The 25,459-nt window shown below is 39.3% G+C and overlaps 1 long non-coding RNA gene across 8 annotated transcripts in view; it reads left to right on the top strand.

The window, feature by feature from the left end:
• The first annotated feature begins 15,759 nt into the window (after positions 1-15,759).
• The window catches only part of LOC138988210 (uncharacterized), a 141,868-nt gene continuing 132,168 nt past the window's right edge, over positions 15,760-25,459 (top strand). For 7 of the 8 annotated variants that reach the window (XR_011464460.1, XR_011464455.1, XR_011464454.1 and 4 more), the window contains exon 1: positions 15,831-16,121. This is a non-coding gene — a long non-coding RNA (uncharacterized lncRNA). Of the gene's footprint in view, positions 15,810-15,830; positions 16,122-25,459 lie in introns of those variants that run through there. The other variant, XR_011464457.1, reaches the window with a different exon arrangement.

The raw sequence follows: 25,459 nt of genomic DNA on the forward strand, positions 1-25,459 counted from the left end.
AATAGTGTTTGAAAAAATGATGATTACAGTGACTAAGGCAATCAAAGGTAAAGTTGTTCTACACTTTTCACGTGTGTTTCACAGTACATTTCTTAGACTAAAGCAATAAACACAACCTAAAGACATTTTGAAATGTGACATTTTAGGTATGATAGGTAAAGGAGCAAACTTGCTGCTATTAAAGAAAGGATACATACACAGAGAGACTTCAGTTGGCATACGATCAAGTGACTTTTTTCTTGGTCTTGTAGACTAAAACCTGCTTCCCTCTTTCTCACTCTCACTTCCATTGCCCCTTTGGAGACTGACTCTAGATCTCAGCCTAGACATCCTTAGTGTGGAAAAGGCCTCACTGACATCTTGGCATTGAATCAGGTTAAGGTGCTCCTCCTGTGTGCTCCCACACCCATATCACAGCATACAACACACTTCCATGAATTAACACCTTTGAAGATTATAGGCCAGTTATTTTGAAGAATGTCTCATTTGTGTGTGTGTGTGCATGATAATTTCAGGTGATTAGATTCACATTGCGTATCTTCCATGTTATTGAAGTGAAGCTATGTCCTCAGGCGCGCAATGTCCACTTAGACAATATTTGGTGATGTTACATTGATACCGTAATGAAGGTGGGGTCTGTTAGTTTCTCTATTGTATTGTCACACTTCCCCCATTGTAGTTAGTATTTCACAAGCAGCTTTATGGTGAGGAACTGAAAACTGCTAACAACCATGTATGTGAGTTTGGAAGAGGATTCACCAGTTCTTCAAATGTCTGCAGCCCTGGCCAACAGCTTGACTGCAACCTAAACTCCTTCCAGATTCCTGACCCTCAAAACTGTGTGAAATAATAAATATTTATTGTTTTAACATGCTAAGTTATAGAATAACTTGTTACATTGCAATAGGTAACTGGTGCACTGTATCTATCTCCTGTCTTCTGAAAGTTTCTCACTTTTCATCTGTTACAGTCTTTTCCCCTTTTCCTTTGCATTTAGAGGTTTATTCTATTTTTCCCTTTTCTGCTTCCATTTTAATTGTATTGAGGGGAAAATAAAAATAAACAAATGTGTTCAATTCTCCACATTTTATCAGAAGTTCAAGGAGGTGAATCTTAAGTACAGATTTGAAGAGAATAAAGAGTTGGACTTAACAATGCTGTATAAAAAAATTTGAGACAGAAGACATATGAGATAGATGCTAAGAGGCAGGAAAATATTTTATAGAAAATAAGCAACTGGAAAATTTTTAATTTCATATTTAGTAAATATAATTCTTATTTTTACATATATAATTTTAAGAATAATTTGTCTGTCCAGCATCATACTCCTGTAAACAGAGCTGACTACCTTCAGGAGGAACTGCTCTTCTCTTTACTCAAATTCTGTCATTCTAGTCAGAAGGCTGGTAACTCTGGTCCTATCCTGAGAGTTTTCAAATGAGATATAAAGAAGAAAAGCAGTCTTTTTCACAATGAAGAGATGAGACATCAAAAGTCAGCTTCTTCAGAACAGAAGGTTGCCGTAAGAGAAAGCTGACTCAGAGGAGCAGAAATGAGAGCTGGCTGGAGAGAGTTTAGTGATGTCTCTGTTCCTGTGATCCTGAATCCACTGAATCCACGCTGAATCCACGCCCTTCCTGAGATTTTCCTGCTCAGGTCAGCATATTACTTGTTTTGCCCATGGTAGTTCAATTCTAGTTTCTGTTAGCGCAACCCAAGGAGTTCTTACTTCAGCCGTGCCCACCCCACCCCCATAAACAGTCATCTCCCCTAACGAGAGTGGAAGAAAGTGTCTTTGGAGCTGGGATTTGAGATAAACTTCTCAGGTCCCCAGGGGCTCCAGAGTTATACTTCGTAGAAAGTTAGTATAACTTACTTTCTTATAAGTAAGTTATATTTACATAGAAAGTAAGTATAAAGTATATATACTTTCTACTTATGTAGAAAATCTCATCTTCCAGTGGCTTTTTGCTAACACTGCCTGGGGAGTATTGAGGGGGTGAAGGAGAGTTGTGTACATAAACACACACACTCACACCTGTCCAGCTTTTTTGCCAACACAATAATATTTACTGAAGGTCTATTATATTTCAGGCACTATCACAAACATCTGTTCTGCATTAATCTAAGAAACCAGATTTTCAGACTGTTCCTAATTATAGATGAGATAATACATTTCATGTAAAAGATGTTAAATATTAGTCTTTATGAATTAGGAAAGTTATGAGCAAAGGCTCATTCTATGCACCTTTCTATACCTTCTCCAGGTTTAAGCATCATGTGGGTGTCTCTTTTGCTTTCATAATAAAAGGTTAGCCCAAGAAACTTGAAGCAAGATTTCAAGAAATGCTATTTCAATATTACTATTTGAATGACTTGTTTCTAAAGACATTTTTAAAAAGGCGATGAAAAATGAACAAAAAGTCCAAATTAAACTATAACTAAATAGCGTGACTTGCCTTGAAATTCTAGCTTTATTCATGTAAGTCTGTATCCTCCAGCGAAGCGGACTGAAACAAGTCAGCCCAAATCTATATAAACAGACTTAAGTTTGGGAGAGCTGCAGTGTTAAAGGCATTAATTCCAACTTTGACTATTACTTTGAAACTTGGACAAGTAGTGTCTGTCCAGTAATTTTTCATGTGTTTTTCCCTACCTCGGTCTTCCTGGGGGAAGATGGTTATGACAGCTTAGAGCTCTCTTGTGAAGAAATTTCCACACTGGCAAAGGTACTAACTTTTCACTTTTGCAGTGGGTGGTCCAGCACAGAAATTCCTCAGTGGCTGAGATTCTGGAGTCTGACTGGGCCTCCCATAACTTACAGTATTTAAACATAAATTTTATATGTAATTTAAGATGTGAACTGTTTTAATTAAAAATGGGTAATTAGATTTTTCCCATTGGAAAATTTAAAGGTGTTCCTAGCATATTCTGTAGAGTTAAGACTATAAGTCTGCATCAAAAATTAAATTTTTTCTTGCTTACTTTTTAAAAAAATGTAATTTATTGACTTCTTACTTCACTTTTCCAGTTTTTATTCTGTATTCTCTACCTTTCTAATTTTTTTCTTAATGGTTAAATATACACATATATTTTAAATATTTAATACATTCATAATGTTTTGTTTTCTAAATAATTTATTTAATAAAAAGTTATCAAACACTGTTGTAAGATTCTGTGCTAGAAACAATAGAGGTTACAAAGGTAATAATAATTTATTAAGGCAAGTGTTCTATATCCAACATCTTTTATGATAACAAATCAATGAAATAGGTACTGCTACTCCCATTTTGGGCTTCCCTGGTGGTTCAGTGGTAAAGAATCCACCTGCCAATGCAGGAGATGCAGGTTTGATCCCTGGTCGAGAATATCTCCTGGAGAAGGAAATGTCAACCCACTCCAGTATTCTTGCCTGGGAAATCCCTTGGACAGAAGATCCTGATGGGCTAGTCCCTGGGGTTGCAAAAGAGTCGGAAACAACTTAGCGACTAAACAACAACAAATTCCCATTTTACTAATGAGGAAATTGAGATGCCAAGAGATTACTTTGCCTAAAGTCACCTAACTAGAAACTGGTAAAACTAAATTTAAACCTGGGATTGTTTGACCTCCAAAGGTTTTTCTCTTAACCACACTACTGTGTTTCTACTTGTTAACCTGAATCAATGTATAACACTCAACTCATTCCATGAAGGCTCCAACTCAGAAACACCTCTAAGTAATGTAGATGTGCTAACTATGACACATAGAATGATACAGCCTATGTAGGTAGAAAGTTTAAGATATACAAGAAGAGATAAATCACGTAAGCATATAAATGAAAGCTATCTGAAGGAGATCAGCCCTGGGATTTCTTTGGAAGGAATGATGCTAAAGCTGAACTCCAGTACTTTGGCCACCTCATGCGAAGAGTTGACTCATTGGAAAAGACCCTGATGTTGGGAGGGATTGGGGGCAGGAGGAGAAGGGGACGACAGAGGATGAGATGGCTGGATGGCATCACCAACTCAATGGATGTGAGTTTGAGTGAACTCCAGGAGTCGGTGATGGACAGGGAAGCCTGGCGTGGCGTGCAGCGATTCACGGGGTCACAAAGAGTCAGACACAACTGAGCGACTGAACTGAACTGAAGTTAGAACTGAGCAAGTATCTTATGAGTGGTACAAAGTACCTTGGACTTTCAGAAAAGAGTGAGTGTACTTCTGGTTGGGAGGATGAAGATGGTGTGTGTGAGATTTTTTTTTTTTTTTTGACTTTGGAAAAATGGGCAGGGTTTTAATAGAAATGGAGGAAGAGCATTTCACGCAAGGAAACAGCATGATAAAGATTTAGTAGCAACTATGGGATGAGCTTAGTGAACCAAAAATAATCCAACCTGGGCAAGTAGTGGAAGATTTAAACTGTGGTATTGATAGTGAGAAAAGAGGAGACAGAGCTAAGAAAGGTAACCAAAAAACTACATTGGATGAGAGGGTTTATGGAAAGGACAAATTCAGATAAACTTAAAGTGTCTGAGTTACAAACTTCAGTTATTCTGACTAAATGATGATGCCATTAGCAGAAATATGGAAATGCTATTCATTTGAAGAGTAATTTCTTAAGTTGGGTGAATAAGAAAAGGAATCATGGCAAGGCAGATAGGGAGAAATACATTTTTGGAATCCCAACATCAGGAAGTTTAGGTTTTCCTGGTAAAAATTCCCCAACTGTCACGTTCAACCAAGAATGATTTTACTGAGAAGTCAAGTTGGTGGCAGAGAAGGCAATGGCACCCCACTCCAGTACTCTTGCCTGGAAAATCCCATGGATGGAGGAGCCTGGTAGGCTGCAGTCCATGGGGTCTCGAAGAGTCGGACACAACTGAGCGACTTCACTTTCACTTTTCACTTTCATGCATTGGAGAAGGAAATGGCAACCCACTCCAGTGTTCTTGCCTGGAGAATCCCAGGGACGGGGGAGCCTGGTGGGCTGCCATCTATGGGGTCACACAGAGTCGGACACAACTGAATCGACTTAGCAGCAGAAGCAGCAGCAAGTTGGTGGCAACCTATTCTGACTTTTAAGGCAGCCAAAACTTGACAAAAAGTTTTCATTTATTTGTCAACTGTATAAGAAAATTCATACCATTAGATAGCTTGATATGGATTCAGACTTCGAAAACAAAAGCTCCTTAAATGTCATTAGATTGTCCAACTTCTTTTAAAAATCAAAAATAGTCAAAATTTGATAGCTTTAAAAGCTCTCCTATCTTGGACTTAGGTAAGGTATTGATACAGACAAGAGGAACTGGGTACCAAGAAACTTGAGGGAGGGAAATTCATGATTTCTTAATAATTTATTAATCAAAAGCTATTTTTAAGGATCAATTGGGCATAGGGCATCTTGCTAAATACAGGGGAAGAAAACAATGACAAAGCAGTTTAGTGGGCAAAGGATAATGAATTTATTTCACCTCATAATTTTGCCAAAGGCTAATATTTTGTGTACATCCATAGCAAATAGGTTACATGTTTTGGGTTTCCAAATTAGAAAATTTAAAACATTATAATCTTTAGTATTTATTTCTTGAGGGCTTTGTCTATCTGATTCATCAGTCTTTCAAAATGTGTTAGAGTTTCCTGATGAAGTTGGAGCTGCCCATTATTTAGCATACTATATCGACATGGTGCATGGGAGGACTGGACCCCTATTTATAGAAAATTAACTTAATAATGTATGTGTTATTTCTATAATGGTGCAGGTTAAGATATATGTACTTACTTTATCAACTTTAAAAGTCTAAATAGGCCTAGAGGCACAAGTATTTAGCAAGTTCTTTTATCAATAAGTTGTACTTTTAAAATTCCACAATATAACCCACTTATCAATCATTCAAAGCTGAGGAATCTTGCTGATACGACAGAATTAACATTCAAAAAGATCTGAATAGGTCGAAATATAGAATTGAAGCTACTACTGGAATTTAATGATAGATATAGGTAATTATTATAGTAAAAAAAATCAATAAACACCCAAAGTGATGAAGTTGGCTTAATAGAAACTCCTAAAAGCTAAATTATCAGGGATTTTAGTGAATAAAGCAGACAGCCTTCATGATGATCCCAATTATTCCAGGCTCCTCTAATTCACATCTTGCAGTCCCCTTTCACATTAAATAAAGTTAATCTATGTAGGATTTGTGGAAATGATAATGTGTGGCTTCCAAGGCTGGGGCATAAAAGATATAGCAGCTTTTTGGGGGGATCACTTTCTCTCGGGGAGAAGTAGCTGCCATGTCATGAGGACACTTAGGCAGCCTTATGAAGAAACCCACATGGTAAGGATCTGAGGCTGCCTGCCAACACCCAGTCTGAACTTCCCAACCATGTGAGGGAGTATCTCTGAAGCAGAACCTACAGCCCTAGTCAACCTTTCAGATGGCTACAACCTCAGCCATACTCTTGAATCCAACTCACAGTAGACTTTGAATTAGGAACCACTTAGCTAAGCTGTTCGCAAATTCCTAACTCATGGAAATTGAGATATTGTTGTTTTCAGCCAGTGAATTTTGTAGTAATTTGGTACATGCTAGTAGATTTGGGAGATGGCACCCCACTCCAGTACTCTTGCCTGGAAAATCCCATGGACAGAGGGGCCTGGTGGGCTGCAGTCCATGGGGTCGCACAGAGTCGGACACAACTGAAGCGACTTAGCAGCAGCAGCAGCAGTAGATGAGGGAGAGGCACTGGAGTGAGGCAGCGGCAGAAGTGAAAGTGAAAAGATGCTGAAGAAAGTACCAGTGCAAGGTGAAAATATTTGAACAGACTGTTATTACAAGTCTGATGGCTTTTGAGGAGGCTGCTAGTGAGGAAAATGTTATTGGAAACTCGAAGAGTGTCACTCTTAATTCAGTGACAAAAAGTGGAGCAACACTGTCACCTGCAGTGATGTAGGAACTAGAAAAATGGATCTAGTAAAATATATGATAAAGTGTTCATTCTGAGTGCTAAAGGTGCTCCTTGATTTCTTCTCACTGTTTATGGTCAAAGGAAAGAGGGGGAAGATAAGCTAAAAGAACAACTGTTAAACCAAAAAATGCCAAGACTTGTTAGTCTTGAAAATTCCCAGCCTCTCAAGATGGGAACCAATGGGAAACAAAGAATTGGCTTCTAAGCAAAGATCAACTCCAGGCACTGTCAGACAATCACTGTATAAAAATGAAGTTGAGGATATGACTATAAAATCCTTTGCTAAGATTTTAGAAAGAGCTAAGATTATCACTCATGAGAGTTGGCCAGACAATTAGCGCTTCAAGGAAGCTTAAGGGTACTGTCCATCAGTAATCTCAGTAGAAACTCTACATAGATTAGGGATTATCTCAAGCAGATATGTAGGTGTGGCTTTTGTATAATGAAATATGGTAAGATTCACAGGCTGCTGCTGCTAAATCGCTTCAGTCGTGTCCAACTCTTTGCCACCCCAGAGATGGCAGCCCACCAGGCTCCCCTGTCCCTGAGATTCTCCAGGCAAGAACACTGGAGTGGGTTGCCATTTCCTTCTCCAATGCATGAAAGTGAAAAGTGAAAGTAAAGTCTCTCAGTCGTGTCCAATTCTTCGCAACCCCATGGACTGCAGCCTATCAGGTTCCTCCGTCCATGGGATTTTCCAGGCAAGAGTACTGCAATGGGTTGCCATTTCGGGAGACCCATTTAAAAAAGTATTTAATTGTTAGAAACAGCAGCAGCTTGGACTGAACGGAACAGAGAAAGAACAAAAGGAAAAGAGTCTTTGGACCTATAGGCAGGAACCAGACTGAGAAAACTACACAGATCCAAACCTAGGCCACCTTTCATGGAAAAATCAGTTAACTCAGAAGGCAGAAACCAAGAGCTTGAAAGTCAGAGCCAAGAGTCATGGAAAGTCACTCCCAATAAGCAGTAGGAATAAGTTCTAATGAAAGAACTTCCAACATTTGCCTAGCTAGACTATAGAATTACTATGAACCAGGGATTCCTATTTTTCTCTTGCTTTTTGCCCTTTGAACAGGAACGTATATAATGGTTATGGCTTTCCAGGTGGCACTAGCGGTAAAGAACCCGCCTGCCAATGCAAGAGACATAAGAGATGCTATCCTATTCTTCCTCCATGATTGTATGTTGCGGGGTTCAGGGGGGTATTAGAGGTGGGTGGACAGATGTCTTATCTCTTTAATTCACAGGTTTTTCAGATCAATGAACTGTTCTCAAGGAACCATACCCAGAGAACTTAATCCATATCTGGGCCTCACTGAGACCAAAAAGGATTCTAGACTTTGAGATGATGATGTAATGGGATAAAACTTTTGGTGGTCTTGAGAAAGTATGAGTACAACTTATCTGTGGAAGGGAGATTAGTCAGTGAGGGATAGAGGATGGACTCCAGGGTCAACCTCCAACATGGCCCCAAATAATTCTTGCTGCCTGATATTAATGCCCCTGTTTAGTCCCTCCCCTCTCACACTGGATAGGACTGACTTGTATAACCAGTAGTATATGAATATTATGGAAATGACAACATGTGGCTGCCAAGACAAGGACATAAAGGATATTGTGACTTCTGCCTTTGTTCTCTCTTAGATCACTTACTCTCAGGGAAGTCAGAAATCATGTCATTTCATGAGGACGCTTAAGCAACCCTAAGGACACATCCATGGTAAGGAACTGAGCCAGCATGAATTTGACTGCTATATAAGCAAGCCACCTTAGAAGCAGATCCTCCAGCTCTAGTCAAGCTTTCAGAGGATTGTAGACCTAGCTAAGATTTTAACTGTAGCCTCATGGAAGACACTAAACCAGGATTACCCAGCTAAGTTGCTCTCAAATTCTTGAGCCACAGAAACTGTGAAAGATAGTAACTGCTCATTGTTGTTTTCAGCCACTAAAATTTGGGGCAGTTTTAATGAAATAACAGATAACTAAATCAGTGAACTGCAATTTCATGCTGCTTGCTGCTAAGTCACTTCAGTTGTGTCCGTCTCTGTGCAACCCCATAGACAGCAGCCCAGCAGGCTCCCCCGTCCCTGGGATTCTCCAGGCAAGAACACTGGAGTGGGTTGCCATTTCCTTCTCCAATGCATGAAAGTGAAAAGTGAAAGTGAAGTTGCTCAGTCACGTCCAACTCTTAGCGACTTCATGGACTGCAGCCTACTAGACTCCTCCATCCATGGGATTTTCCAGGCAAGAGTACTGGAGTGGGCTGCCATTGCCTTCTCTGAATTTCATGATGAAGCAATAGTTGAAATGACTGCTTAAGAATATTTTGTATTTTTTGACTGCATCAACTGAACAAAGGTTCCATATCAGCTATGGTAATAGTTCACTTCTAGACTTACATCAACTTAAAATATTGTATATAGTGTGAGTCATAGACTTTGAAAGACATTAGCAAACACTTTGAGAGCACTGAAAGACTATCAGGATAGTGAAGACAACAAAATGTAACATGAAGAGTATGTGAAAACAGCTGGCGTGCCTGAGAATATCTGGGGATGCTTTGAGGAGACTTGGGGGTGACATGGCCTTTGTACATGTGTTTAAAGTATTAGCACAGGAAGCAGGTTATAGATACATCCAGCATGTCCTATGTTCCTTAAAAGGGGAGAATAAGAGCAAAAGGCTAAAAGTTATAGAACAACAGATGTTAAATAACACAGAGAAGCATTTTTGGATGCTTCTAGTGCTCTAACTAAAGAACAATGTCTTCACTGGAAGAATTGAAACACAGGCTAGATCATCACCTATGAAAATGCAGAACAGAAAAATCCTGGATTAGGATGTTGGATAAACTCTGCAAACTGTCTTCAAGGCTACTTTCTCATCTGTCTTAAGATATATTTATTCAGTTACTTGCAATAAAGAGCAGATTTATAGGAACTCCCTTACATGAACCTCTAAAATCTTATAGCAATTTCATCACAGGTGACACAGTAGGCATTTTGCAGGTCCATGGAATATAATTAGTGTTTTCCCAATTACGTGAGCATCTAGAAACAAAGCAGAGAGATAACTATAGAAGAAAGATACTGTATTAGTTCCGAAGATTTTAAAAAACTTCCCTGGCATAGATGTATTTTCTGAAGCTAAGATTCAATTGTTTTGGCCTCATTTAAAGCAGGACATTGTGGATTAGATTGATTTATAAGATTTAAAGTCAACTTGTATATCACAAAGTACAAAGAAGGTGAGCATAAATAAAACCATTTTCTGCACTGAGAATCATTTCATTATCTACTGTTCGAGGGACATCTAGGGGATCCATCATGTGCCCTATATGTATCTGTAACTGTTAAGCTTTCAATAAACTAAGCACAGTCATATAATTGTTGATAACAGAGTTGTGAAAAGAGCTGAGGTTTCTTAAATCTTAATGTAATATGCACAATTTGGGGGTTTCTTAAAAGCTATATTACTTTTTCTAGAGTAATAAGAAGGAAAACTACACAGGAGTTTCAAACTACTATGTAAAAAGTAATAACCTACAAGCATATATTGTACAACACAGAAAATATAGTAAATATTTTGTAATAACTTTAAATGGAATATAATCTATAAAAAACATTGAATCACTATGTTGTACATCTGAAACCAATATAACATTGTAAATCAACTATAATTAAAGAAGAAAAACAAAAAATATACAGAAGATGGGTGAGCTGATGTCCTCATCCTTAAATAACTTCAGAATTATTGCTAACAAAATATTTGCAATTATAAAAACAATATGCTTGTAACATTTTATTAGATAATTTTGTCTAATGTAATATTTCTTTAAACAGAAACATAGGAAACAAAACTATACTCTTCACCAATTGTCTCTGAAGTTATTAAAGAACCTTTTCTCAGTTTTATTATCTATAAATTGGGATTAATACTTATGTACAACATACATGAATGTTACACAAACACTGATTTTTTATTGTGCTTTGAAGATGTTTCTGATAACTGTGAAATACTTTTTTTAAAAATTTTCATTTCTCAAATTTATTAAGACAGTGATCATATGTTCATTGAATAACGCATATTAAAATGCCAACCTTAAGTCTAAAGTAAACTTTTTTTTTTTTATGTTACACAGGCTCAGTGTCCTGAGCCCTTCCCAGGGAATGTAAAAGCCCATTCTTAGGTTGCCATCTTAGAAAAAGCCGATGTTTAACATCTTATCAATGATCCTCCAGGCTAAGCCTCCCGAGCTATTTTTCTATCATCATTATTTTTATTTTATATTACCAGTATAGATTAAGAAGAAAAATATATAAGGCAAAGTATTTATAAATATATCAACATTTGAACATGGATACTTGCCTTTCAAAATCTTAATTAATATGGCAAGATTTTTAGATTGTAGTTCAAAGTTTTTAAGTTCTTTGCTATATAACTGAGAGGGAATGTCTGCTTTTTCTTACTTCTTACAAAATGTTTCTAGCCTATGAATCTACACTTATCCTTGGGATCCACTGGGATTAACATTTATAAACTGCAAATACACAAAAAGCAAAGGGCCAAGGCTTTCCAAATAGGCATAATTTGCTCTTTGTAGTGGTGGTAAATGAGGTAATATTAATTATCAGTAAGAAGAATGGAGAATACTCATTTTCAACATATATTGCAATTAAATGCAGTTTCTTTAAAAACTGAATTGGTCTGGGTTTAGAATCTAGAAAACATAAGAAGGTGTATTTCTGGTAATGAATGATAGGAGCATCCACTGTTTCATACTAGATGGCTACTTACATGTGCCATGTGGCAATGTTAAATATTTAAAATACTGAAAAATTAATATATTTAGTTCCCTTCTTAGAAAGGCTGAGGGCTTTTTAATTGAAAAGGCACTGTTGACCTATGTTTGAAGATTTAGTTTCAAGGACATTGTAGTACAAACTAACTAAAATGTTGAATGTCTTGAATGTGGAATATAATTGTGCATTGCTATGTATTTATTTCCTATAATGGAAGCTAATCTCATATAATTTTTATTTTTATTTATTTATTTATTTTTTTTGCATGCAGGACCTTATTTCCTTGACCAGAGATTGAATCCATAATCGCTGTGGTAGAAGCACAGAGTCCTAACCACTGAACTGCTAGGGAATTTCTTAAAATTTTAAAAAGAAAATAAATTTTAAAATGTACAATGAATGTATTTCTCTTTTTTCAACCATTTTAAAAAATAAATCATATGCCAATATCAAAATATCTCATTGTTACTGACATACAGAATATTTTGAAAGTTCAATATCCCTTTTCTTTAAGACATAGCTTAAAGTAAATTTTCAGTGTTTGCCTTAAAGACAATTAATCCAGCCTCAACTTGTGTGATCCTTCACCCTAATAAATTGGTTCTCCCTTTGTGGCTTTGATATTTACAATTTAATTGCCACTATCAGAGCAACAAATGGTCTGTATGTTCATATTTTAGAGTATAATTTCATAGAATTTTTGATACATTATAGATCATAAGAGTCTATCATTAACTCAGTGCATTAAAACAACACTGGAGAAATAAATACATACAATTTTAGATGGTATAATGGGAAAGAAGAGAGAGTCACACTGCCAGGGATTCATGGTTACTTATCCGTTTATTTTTAGTCAAAAATAAGACTGAGGAGGTATTCAGCTCAGGTATTCAGATAGCATTTCTTTAAAAAGTGTTTTGAGGAAGGCGGTTTGAAGAATGTCTGGCCCATCGACATGCAAATAAATACTAGTAAATACTTGCAATTGCTAAAATCGACCATTTATATTCTAAACAAGTCACATTGATTGGAACACTGTAAAACTTCGCTGGGGCTTCCCAGGTGGCGCTAGTGGTTAAGAACCTACCAATCAAGGCAGAATACGTAAGAGGCTCAGGTTCAATCCCTGGGGCAGGAAGATATCCTGGAGGAGGGTACAGCAACCCGCTCCAGCATTCTTGTCTGGAGAATTCCGTGGACAGAGAAGCCTTGTGGCCTATAGCCCATAGGGTTGAAAAGAGTCAGACGCAACTTGGCACGCACGCAAAAGTTTTCTTTAGCTCTGAGCTCGTATGATGGTTTTCCATTTATTAAAAAAAAAAAAAAAAAGGCAGAAAAGCCACTCCTTTCAACAAAAGATTGGAGGGAGATTTTAAAGTACATACGTGTGTGTGTGTGTGCGCGGGTGGAGGTGGGCGAGGGCGAGGGAGGGTTTGTTCCCAGGTGGCTCTAGTAGTAAAGAACCAGACTTCTGACGCAGGAGACATAAGAGACGGGTTTCGATCCCTGGGTCGGGAAGATCCCCTGGAGGAGGGCACGGCAACCCACTCCAGTATTGTTGCTTGGAGAATCCCATGGACAGAGGAGCCTCGTGGGTAAAGAGTCGGACACGACTGAGCGACTTAGCAGGCACAGTTATTTTTAAACGTAAATGTAATTAAATTATGGGGAAATTTTATCTTAAAACCAAGAAAGAAACTATGAATTAAACTAGATCTTATATATCTTTGTATATCCTCAGATCCTAACAGAGTCAGGTATAAATTCACTAAATAGGAATTGAATGAATTATTTTACAAATGAAATAAAACAACCATTTTTAGATGTAGCATCTTTAGTATTACCAAGTTTGGCATCAATTCAACAATAGCAACTCAGCTTATTTTGTTTTCAAGGGCCAAATCTGTATCATTAAACATCATTTTATAGGTAATTTAAAAACTGTACAGGTAGGCACAGTTGTATAAATACTATTTATTAACTCACATAAATTTAAAATTAATTTTTAAATTAATACATAATCATTTGATGTTTTTCTGGTTAAAATCCCAAGCATGAAATATATCAAATAGGATGCTAATATAAATGAATTGTTGATGTCGAATCACAAACAGCTAAAAATCAGAAATGTGCAACAGAAATGTGAGTAGGTCTGAACATCTGTCACTTATATTGCTAACTAGAATAAGCAGTTTTTTTTTTTTTTTTGAATCTGAAGTTTATTTTCATTTATTTCAGACACTTGGAAACTAGCCATTGTTACTGTGATTGATGTTGAATTTTTAATGGATCATATGTATGCCAATTTTAATAGGCAGTAATTTTTTGTCTAAAAGTATGAATGTGTGAAATTAAAACAAAATGGAAACCCTGACAGTTGTTCAGTTTGAATATCACTACCTTGCACTTTATCTTGTGTTTTCAAGTTCTCTTTTCTTCTCAGATGTTCAAGAAAATCTCTCAACAGCCCTTGGAATGGCAGTGCATCTTCACTGAGATCTCCTTGAATTCTGCATATCTTTGTTCTCAATTTACGTTACATGTCCAGATCCAATTCTCCGACTAAATACATAAATAATACTAATTTACTAAAAAGAATTGCTCCCTCTAGTGAATTCACAGTATTACTTCACTTTCTGATGGCTGCACTAATTTAATAAATGATATAAATGATTATGACTATCATGTTGACAATAGTGATTTGGTCTGCTTTTGTTGTATTATATAAATTTTAATGCTTTCTGTGCTTAAACATTGGGAAGTTTCATAATGATTGATATGAGCTGTTTGCTGGGTATTTCAGCACACTATTAATACATTAAAAAACTGCACTGAAAAAATTATTTATTCCTAAAACCCTTCATATTACTTTTGAAACACATTTGGTACCAAGTAATTTCCAGGGTTATGACCATGTTACTTCAGCAAAGTAAAGAGGGTGATTTAAAGCAATTGTCCTAATAGTTAAAATATAGTAGAAGTAAGTTTAACTGGAAATCCAAGTCTAGACATAATGCCTGTTTTTGTTCTGGTTACCAGAAAAATCAGACATTTTTAACCTTATCCCTCTCTATTAATCAGAAATGTTGTGCAACTAATGGTGGCATATACAAAAATACTTGACATTCTTTGGAATTTTATTTAAATTTCTATCACAATACTTGAATTTAAAGTAAAATAGGGGGCTGCAGTGAAAGGAGAGCACTATTTAATTCTCATTTCGTTAATGCAAGACCTGGCCATCAAATAATTCATTTTAAATCACAGGAAGGAGAAATTGAGAAGTCGTCCAGCTGATTACATTTATATACCTAATTAATTTAAATGCACCAGTAATAATAGAGTAAAACAAAACCTAATCAGTCAGGAGACTCAACTTTTCTTTCAAAGCAGGATTCCGTTTTGTGGGGAATTTGAATCACTTGGATCATTACTTCTGCACTTGACCACTTTGCCTCAATAGGCAAAGCCTTTTTACAGTGTAATTTCAGTTAATAAAGCAGATGGTATGGGTTACCAATCCCATCAAGTTAGTTTTCCTCTATCAATAATAATAGAGTAACTCCATCAAGTTTTATGTAGTTTTCACCTTCTAAGCACTTAGCAAATATTAATTCATCATCGCAGCACTCTCACGAGGAGGTAGGAATTTTTAATAAATAAAATATAATAAAATATATTCTAGATTGATTTATTTGAAAGCATCCGTGAAAGACAAACAGAGAACTCTAAAAATTAAATGATTATATTAATTATATGAAAGAAGGTAATATTGTTTTATGACTCACTCTCCCTGGAAGTCATTTCAGGAGGAACTCATGGGAGTCAGGGGCCTGTCAAGGTTTTACAGATTTTGTTTCCACGCTTCCTTCTCAAGGGAAGGAACAATTGGCAGCTTCTCCCTGGAGACATGACTGAGTGCAGGTGTGGGGCAACCCGGGTCTGGCGGCCAGCCCTTCCGGGAAGCCCCGGGCCCCCGAGGGCAGAAGCCCCGCCCCTGGACGGCGGCGCGCGCCCGCGGGCGGGGCGGGGATTCCGGCGCCCGGGGCTCAGCTAGGTAGGTGCTGCTCAGGCTTGAGTTCGCTCTGCCTTCCTTGAGCCTTCCTCCCTCCCTTCCTTGGACCTGCAGCTTCGCGCTCGGCCCCGGGCCTCTCTGCGCGCACCCCTGGCTCCTCGCTCCCAGGTGGAGCGGCGCCTCGGCCTGCGGGAGGCCTGGGCCGGAGCCCTGAGCCAGCCTGGGGCTGGGGGGCGGTGGCGCGTGAGGCGGGGCCCGGGCTGCGTGTGCGGGCGTCGGGCGCGGCTCAGGCCTCGGTCGCCGGCACTCCCGGAGTAGAGCAGACGGTGATCCAGGCTCCAGAGAACTGGAAGGGTATGCACACATCAGGCCGGCGGGTGAGGTTTGCGGGCTCCGCGTCCCACACGTTCTCTAGCGATGGGGGCCTGATTACAGTCAAGGGAGGAGACCCACTGTCAGACTGCAGGGAGGAAGACTTCCATCTGCAGCTCGTGTCACAGTTCTCGGCGACTTTCCCGGTTCCCCGGCACTGTCCTTTGTGGAAACCTGACAGATGTCTGCCCCTGAACATTCCCGAAACTTTCTAGTTGTTCCCGTGTGTGTTATTGAACGTTGTTTGCACCAAAGCAGCTGAGCCGTCGTTATAGGCAAACCTCACATCCCAGTTGAGGTTTATCCAAAGGTGACATCGGTGCCTTTGTAGAAATAACTGATGAGGAAGAACATTTATTTACTAATTTTAATTTAATAAGTAATTAGAAATCAAGGATTTGGATGAGTATAGAAGAGTTCAGAGGAAGGAGAAGGGCAAGAGTGTAAAACCAGAAGGCATTTATTTGATACATTAGAAAAGGCCCCCCTTTGAAAAGATGAAATGAAATCAGGAAAGGTTCATTGTTTCTCAGATGGATAAGACATTTCTGTTTTCCTGAGTATTTCTGCTTCTGATGACCTTTGACTTAGGGAGATGAAAAGGATAAGTAAAAATTGGACTTAGGTTGGACTTCATCAAACATGTCTATCTTTTGCTGCTGCTAAGTCGCTTCAGTCGTGTCTGACTCTGTGCGACCCCATAGACGGCCTCCTACCAGGCTCCTCTGTCTCTGGGATTCTCCAGGCAAGAACACTGGAGTGGGTTGCCATTTCCTTCTCCAATGCATGAAAGTGAAAGTGAAGTCATGTCCAACTCTTAGCGACCTCATGGACTGCAGCCTACCAGGCTCCTCCGTCCATGGGATTTTCCAGGCAAGAGTACTGGAGTGAGGTGCCATTGCCTTCTCCGTGTCTCTCTTCAGTTAGGTTTTATCAGCGTTTTCATTCCTTGAAGTTGAATACTGCACGTGCGCGTGCGCACACCCCCCCCCCCCCCCATGATTCTGACAATAAATGGCCCATTCAGTTAATAGCCTGTCTCTATCTTCAAAGAATTGAGGTTCAGTTTGGTTGCTCAGTTGTGTCCAACTTTTTTACTTCCTGGTCTGCAGCATGCCAGGCTTTCCTGTCTGTCTTCCAACTCCCATAGCTTGCTCAAACTCATGTCCATCCAGTCAGTGATGCCATCCAATCATCTCATCCTCTGTCGTGCTCTTCTCCTCCTGCCTTCAATCTTCCCCAGCATCAGGGTCTTTTCCAGTGAGTCCGTTCTTTGCATCAGGTGGCCAAAGTATTGGAGCTTCAGCCTCAGCATCAGTCCTTTCAGTAAATATTCAGGACTGATTTCCTTTAGGATTGACTGGTTAGATCTCCTTGCAGTCCAAGGGACCCTCAAGAGTCTTCTCCAACACCACAGTTCAAATGCATCAATTCTTTGGCACTCAGCTTTCTTTATAGTCCAACTCTCACATCCATACGTGACCACTGGAGAAACCATAGCCTTGACTAGATGGACGTTTGTCAGCAAAGTAATGACTCTGCTTTTCAGTATGCTGTCTGGGTTGGTCATAGCTTTTCTTCCGAGGAACAAGCATCTTTTAATTTCATGGCTACAGTTACCATCTGCAGTGATTTTAGAGCCCAAGAAAATAAAGTCTGTCTCTGTTTCCATTGTTTCCCCATTTATTTGCCATGAAGTGATGGGACCGGATGCCATGATCTTAGTTTTTTGGATGTTGAGTTTTAAGTCAGCTTTTTCACTCTCCTCTTTCACGTTCATCAAAAGGCTCTTCAGTTCCTCTTCACTTTCTGCCATAAGGTGGTGTCATCTGTGTATCTGAGGTTATTGGTATTTCTCCCAGTAGTCTTGATTCCAGCTTGTATTTCATGAAGCCCAGCATTTTGCATGATGTATTCTGCATATAAATTAAGTAAGCAGAGTAATAATATACAGCCTTGACATATTTCTTTCCCAATTTGGAACTGGTCCGTTGTTCCATGTCCGGTTCTAACTGTTGGTTCGAGACCTGCATACAGTTTTCTCAGGAGGTAGGTAAGGTGGTCTGGTATTCCCATATCTTTAAGAATTTTCCACAGTTTGTTGTGATCTACATAGTCAAAGGCTTTGGTGTAATCAATAAATTAGAAATAGATGTTTTTCTGGAATTCTCTGGCTTTTTCGATGATCCAACAGATGTTGGCAGTTTGCTCTCTGGTTCCTCTGCCTTTCCTAAATCCAGCTTAAGCATCTAGAATTTCATGGTTCGCATACTGTTGACACCTGGCTTGGAGAATTTTGAGCATTATTTTGCTAGTGTGTGAGATGAGTACAATTGCATAGTAATTTGAACATTCTTTGGCATTGCCCTTCTTTGGGACTGGAATGAAAACTGACTTTTTCCAGTCCTGTGGCCACTGCTGAATTTTCCAAATTTGCTGGCATATTGAGTGCAGCACTTTCCAGCATCATCTTTTAGGATTTGAAATAGCTTAACTGGAATCCCATTACCTCCACAAGCTTTGTTCATAGTGATGCTTCCTAAGGCCCACCTGACTTCACATTCCAGGATATGTGGCTCTAGGTGACTGATAACACCATTGTGGTTATCTGGGTCATGAAGATCTTTTTAATATAGTTCTTCTGTGTATTCTTGCCACATCTTCTTAATATCTTATGCTTCTGCTAGGTCCAAACCATTTCTGTCCTTTATCGAGCCCATCTTTGCATGAAATGTTCCCTTGGTATCTCCAATTTTCTTGAAGAGATCTCTAGTCTTTCCCATTCTATTGTTTTCCCCCATTTCTTTGCCTTGATCACTGAGGAAGGCTTTCTTATCTCTCCTTGCTCTTCTTTGGAACTCTGCATTCAAATGGGTATATCTTTCCTTTTCTCTTTTGCCTTTTCCTTCTCTTCTTTTCTCAGCTATTTGTAAGGCCTCCTCAGACAACCATTTTGCCTTTTTGCATTTTTTTCTTGGGATGGTCTTGATCACTGCCTCCTGTACAATGTCATGAACCTCTTTCCATAGTTCTTTAGGCACTCTGTCTATCAGATCTAATCCCTTGAATCTGTTTGTCACTTCCACTGAAATCATAAGGATTTGATTTGGGTCATACATGAATGGTCTGATGGTTTTCCCTACTTTCTTCAATTTCAGTCTGAATTTGGCAATAAGGAGTTCATGATCTGAGCCACAGTCAGCTCCCAGTCTTGGTTTTGCTGACTATATAGAGCTTCTCCATCTTTGGCTGCAAAGAATACAATCAGTCTGATTTCAATGTTGACCATCTGGTGATGTCCATATGTAGAGTCTTCTCTTGTGTTGTTGGAACAGGGTGTTTGCTCTGACCAGTGCATTCTCTTGGCAGAACTCTGTTAGCCTGTGCCCTGCTTCATTTTGTACTTCAAGGCCAAATTTGCCTGTTACTCCAGGTATCTCTTGACTTCCTACTTTTGCATTTCAGTCCCCTATGATGAACATCTTTTTTGAGTGTTAGTTCTAGAAGGTCTTGTGGTTTTTATTTATTTTATTTTTGGCCACACCAGACTGCTTGCAGGATCTTAGGTCTCAGACTAGAGATTGAAACCAGTGCTGCAGCAGTGGGAGTACAGAGGGATCCTAACCACTGGACCCCCCCCCCCCCACCACCACCACCAGGAAACTCCTTGAGTGTGATTATCAAAACTACATATATTGAAAAATAACACAAAACGTAATTGTCAGGTCAGTTTATCTCTCTCTCAGTTGCTTTCACAACAAAAATCTGGAACAGCAGACTAAAGGGTTTAAAGCAAATGACCAGTTATAGCTCAGTTACAGATCAAGCAGATAGATATTTTGTTAAACATTCACTCCCAAAACACAGGAGTAGACTGACTCCAGAGGAGTCATTGTAATAACGCTGCTTGGCTTTCCCTTTTTTATGTTTCCCCTTTCCTCCTTTTGGTTGTGCCCTGTGCAAAGTAGGGCTTGTACCCACCACAGATCGAGAAAGGGAATGCAAATGGGCATATGCTCAAGGCTGATTGACAGTTGCAAGTTATCTAACAGGCTCTATTGCAGATATCTTTCATATTTCAGTCTGTTATAATCTGATGTATAAATGTATAGAGTATTTATAAACCCTTAATGGACTCCTGGAGAAGACAATGGCAACCCACTCCAGTACTCTTGCCTGGAAAATCCCATGGATGGAGGAGCCTGGTAGGCAATAGTCCTTGAGGTCATGAAGAGTCGGACACGACTGAGCGACTTCACTTTCACTTTCATGCATTGGAGAAGGAAATGGCAACCCACTCCAGTGTTCTTGCCTGGAGAATCCCAGGGATGGGGGAGCCTGGTGGGCTGCCATCTATGGGGTCGCACAGAGTCGGACATGACTGAAGCGACTTAGCAGCAGCAGCAGCAGCAATGGACTCCTAGCTGTCTAGGGTTACTTGAGGAAGCCCCTCTGGTTAGTTTGTATCCACTATGTGCCTAGGGAATATGTGCAGGAGTTGTAAAAGTCTCTGTGGTTATTTTGTTGCATATCTGTGAGATTTCCCTCTGTGTCTGGGATGGGGTTTAGAGATCAGCTTGCATACTTTTTGGCTAGGCCACCCCTAGGTGCTCATTCTAGTGAAGTGAAAGTCGCTCAGTTGTGTCCAGCTCTTTGCGACCCCATGGATTATACAATCCATGAAATTCTCTAGGCCAGAATACTGGAGTGGGTAGCCTTTCCCTTCTCCAGGAGATCTGCCCAATCCAGGGATGGAACCAGGTATCCTGCATTGCAGGCGGATTCTTTACTAGCTGAGCCACAGGGAAGCCCAAGAATACTGGAGTGGGTAGCCTATCCCTTCTCCAGGGGATCTTCCTGCCCTAGAAATCAAACCAGGGTACCCTGACTTGCAGGTGGATTCTTTACCAACTATTTAACTTTCTACCTAACATAACTATTAAGAACAGTAAAAGTGTGCATGAAATTATTTGATAAAGTTAATTAGCAAATTTGCCCCTGAACTTCCCCAGTTTCCTTTGATGAAATGTACTTTTTGCTCAGAGTGAAAAGAACTTAAAAGGCATTTTGTTTTCTGCAAGGCCATTCTGTAAAATCCTTGACCTGCCACTAGAGGGTGCTCTTAACTCTTAATATGAGAGGACTACTCTAGTGAAATGAGTTTTTTCCCACAATCAATATGTAACAGGAAATTACTTTGGAAAGTGCACTGCTTTGCTATTCACATGTTGATGTCTTTTTGCTACTAACAGTTCTTTTATACAAAAAATTATGATTATCACATATTTTCAGGTTCATATCAATTCTGTTGTTGGTATCTAAATAAAAGATGAAGACACTTTTACTTTTGGCTTATACTTTTGTACTTCAGTATGGTATATAGGCCTGGAATGCTTTTGGTTGCTGTTACTGAATTTCCTTTTTTTGCAATTAGAAAGAAAACTCACTTTAAAAAAGACAATCTTAAAAAAAATTTTATTTTTCTGCATCAGGTTGGGTCTTAGTTCCATCATGTGGGATTTTTTGCTGTGGCTCACAGACTCTCTAGTTATGGCATAGAGACTCAGTAGTTGCAGCACTCGGGCTTAGCTGCTCTGCATCATGTGGGATCTTGTTTCCCCAGCCAAGGGGAATGCCCTGCATTGCACAGTGGATTCTTAACTACTGGACCACCAGGAAGTCTGAAAACTCACTTTTTATTAAGGCACAGTTCATGACCAAAATGCATTGTCTATGACTTTTCTAATCAACCATTATAGTGAATTAAATGGTCGTTCACTTTTACCTGCTCTCTTTTTTAATAAGATAAAGGATATTCAGAAAGAACTTTTCAAATAGGCAAGATATAATTAGATCCTAAATAAGCAAAGACCAAATTAATACAAGGTGAAGATTTATGAAAAGTTCTAACAGCTGAGAAAGGCTTTATTCCTCATCCAGGGCATGCATATTGCATTCAAAATATTTTAATTTCTGACAAGTGATATCTACCGCTTAAGTGTCATATGGCAAAGTATTAATCTGCAACATGAGATTTAAAGTAAACATTCAACTTTCTACATGACATACAAGAACTGCCCTTTTTGACTACCAGGTCTCATTGCAACTTTGCAAACAGATTGGATTTTAGCGTTTATTGAGCTCCTCAGTTCAGTTCAGTCGCTCAGTCATGTCCGACTCTTTGCAACCCCTGAATTGCAGCACGCCAGGCCTCCCTGTCCATCACCAACTCCCAGAGTCCACCCAAACCCATGTCCATTGTGTTGGTGATGCCATCCAACCATCTCATCTCTGTCATCCCCTTCTCCTCCTGCCCTCAATCTTTCCCAGCATCAGGGTCTTTTCAAATGAGTTAGCTCTCCGCATCAGGTGGCCAAAGTATTGGAGTTTCAGCTTCAACATCAGTCCCTCCAATGAACACCCTACTATGTGCCAATTACTGTGCTAGGTTATGTACAGTTATCTCATTTTATCCTAACAATAATCTTACGGAGCAGATATAGAACCTTTTTAAAATGAGGAAATAGTGAAGTTAAAAGTAACTTGTTCAGGATCCAACAGCTATCAAGGGGTGAAGATCAGATTTGGTCTGGTTAATGGCAAAGCCTATCCTCTTTCTAATTCATCCTGCTCGAAGAAGTTTAGCAAGAACAAGGATATGTTAAGGAATCATTCGTACATTTGGTGTAGTTCTTGAATTTTATTTTCATCAGCTAAATTCCATACTTATTTTGATTTCCTTCATTTTTATCTGTTGCCCCTTTTCTGTATCAGGATCCCATTCAAGATACCATAATTGCATTTAATTGTTGTACGTCTTTGCGGAGCCTTTTGTTTGTAACAATTTCTCAGGCTTATATTGTTTTTGATGCTTTTGACAGTTTTGCATACCAGTCAGTTGTCAAGACTTTTGTACATTGTCCCTCAGTTGCAGTTTGCCTCTTATTTTCCCTCATGATTAGATTATGGTTATGGATTTGGGGAGAATGACCAGACAGGTGAACATCTCATCACATCATATCAAAGGTACATACCATTAATATGATTTATCACTGATGCTGGCATGGAATACCTGACTGAGGTACTGTTTGTCAGGGCCTCCACCTTAGAGTTGTCTTTCTTATCCCTTTCCATGCTATACTCTGTAAGGAGTTCATTGTGCACAGACTGCATTTAAGGAGAGGGAAGATATGCTCCACCTCCTTGAGAACAGAATCAGTTCACTTCATTCACTCAGCCCTGTCCGACTCTTTGTGACCCCATGGACTGCAGCATGCCAGGCTTCCCTGTCCTTCACCAACTCCCAGAGCTTGCTTAAACTCATGTCCATCCAGTCAGTGATGCCATCAACCATCTCATCCCCTGTTGTCCCCTTCTCCTTTTGTCTTCAGTGTTTCCCAACATCAGAATATTTTCCAGTGAGTGAGTTCTTTGCATCAGGTGGCCAAAGTATTAGAGCTTCAGCATCAGTTTTACCAATGAACAATCAGGACTAATTTTGTTTAGGATTGACTGGTTTGATCTCCTTGCAGTCCAAGGGACTCTCAAGAGTCTTCGCCAACGCCACAATTCAAAAGCATCAATTCTTCAGCACTCAGCTTTTTTTTTATGGTCCAACCGTCACATCCATACATGACTACTGGAAAAACCATAGCTTTGACTAGATGGACCTTTGTTGGCAAAGTAATGTCTCTGCTTTTTAATATGCTGTCTAGGTTGGTCATAGCTTTTCTTCCAAGGAGCAGGTGTCTTTTAATTTCATGGCTGCAGTCACCATCTGCAGTGATTTTGGAGCCCAAGAAAAAAAAGTCTGTCACGGTTTCCATTGTTTACCCATCTATTTGCCATGAAGTGATAGGCCTGGATGCCATGACCTTAGTTTTTTGAATGTTGAGTTTTAAGCCAGCTTTTTCACTCTCCTCTTTCACTTTGATCAAGAAGCTCTTTAGTTCCTCCTCACTTTCTGCCAAAAGGGTGGTGTCATCTACATATCTGAGGTTATTTATATTTCTCCTGGCAATCTTGATTCCAGCTGGCACTTCATCCAGCCTGGCATTTGGCATGATGTACTCTGAATGTAAGTTAAAGGAGCAGGGTGACAATATAAAACCTTGACGTATTCCTTTCCCAATTTGGAACCAGTCTGTTGTTCTATGTCCCATTCTAACTGTTGCTTCTTGAACTGCATACAGATTTCTGAGGAGACAGATAAGGTGGCCTGGTATTCCCATCTCTTTAAGAATTTTCCGCAGTTTATTGTGATCCACACAGCCAAAGGCTTGGCATAGTCAGTAAAGCAGAAGTAGATGTTTTTCTCAAATTCTCTTGCTTTTTGATGATTCAGCAGATGTTGGCAATTTGATCTGTTGCTCCTCTGCCTTTTTTAAATCCAGCTTGAACATCTGGAAGTTCTTGGTTCACGTACTGTTGAAGCCTGGCTTGGAGAACTTTGAGCATTACTTTGCTAGCGTGTGAGATGAGTGCAGTTGTGCAGTAGTTTGAGCATTCTTTGGCATTGCCCTACTTTGGGATTGGAATGAAAACTGACCTTTTCCGGTGCTGCAGCCACTGCTGAGTTTTCCAAATTTGCTGGCATACTGAGTGAAGCACTTTCACAGCATCATCTTTTAGAATTTGAAATAGCTCAACTGGAATCCCATCACCTCCACTAGCTGTGTTTGTAGTGATGCTTCCTAAGGCCCACCTGACTTCGCATTCCAGGATGTCTGGCTCTAGGTGAGTGATCACACCATCATGGTTGTCTGGGTCATTAAGATCCATTTTGTATAGTTCTGTGTATTCTTGCTACCTCTTCTTAATATATTCTGCTTCTGTTAGGTCCATACTGTTTCTGTCCTTTATTGTGCCCATCTTTGCATGAAATTTTCCCTTGGTATCTCTGATTTTCTTCAAGAGATCTCAAGTCTTTCCCATTCTGTTGTTTTCCTCTATTTCTTTGCATTGTTCACTGAGGAGGAGTTTTCTTATCTCTCCTTGCTCTTCTTTGGAAATCTGCATTCAAATGGGTATATCTTTCCTTTTCTCCTTTGCCTTTAGCTTCTCTTCTTTACTCATCTATTTGTAAAGCCTCCTCAGACAACCATTTTGCCATTTTGCATTTTTCTTTCTTGGGGATGGTCTTGATCACTGCCTCCCGTACAATGTCATGAACCTCCATCCATAGTTCTTCAGGCACTCTATCAGATTTAATCCCTTGAATGTATTCATTCACTGGATAGATCATGGTGGAGAGTTCTGATAAAACGTGGTCCACTGGAGAAGAGAATGGCAAACCACTTCAGTATTCTTGCCTTGAGAAC

The sequence above is a fragment of the Bos mutus genome, chromosome 6, assembly GCF_027580195.1.
Source record: "Bos mutus isolate GX-2022 chromosome 6, NWIPB_WYAK_1.1, whole genome shotgun sequence".
Classification (NCBI taxonomy): domain Eukaryota; kingdom Metazoa; phylum Chordata; class Mammalia; order Artiodactyla; family Bovidae; genus Bos; species Bos mutus.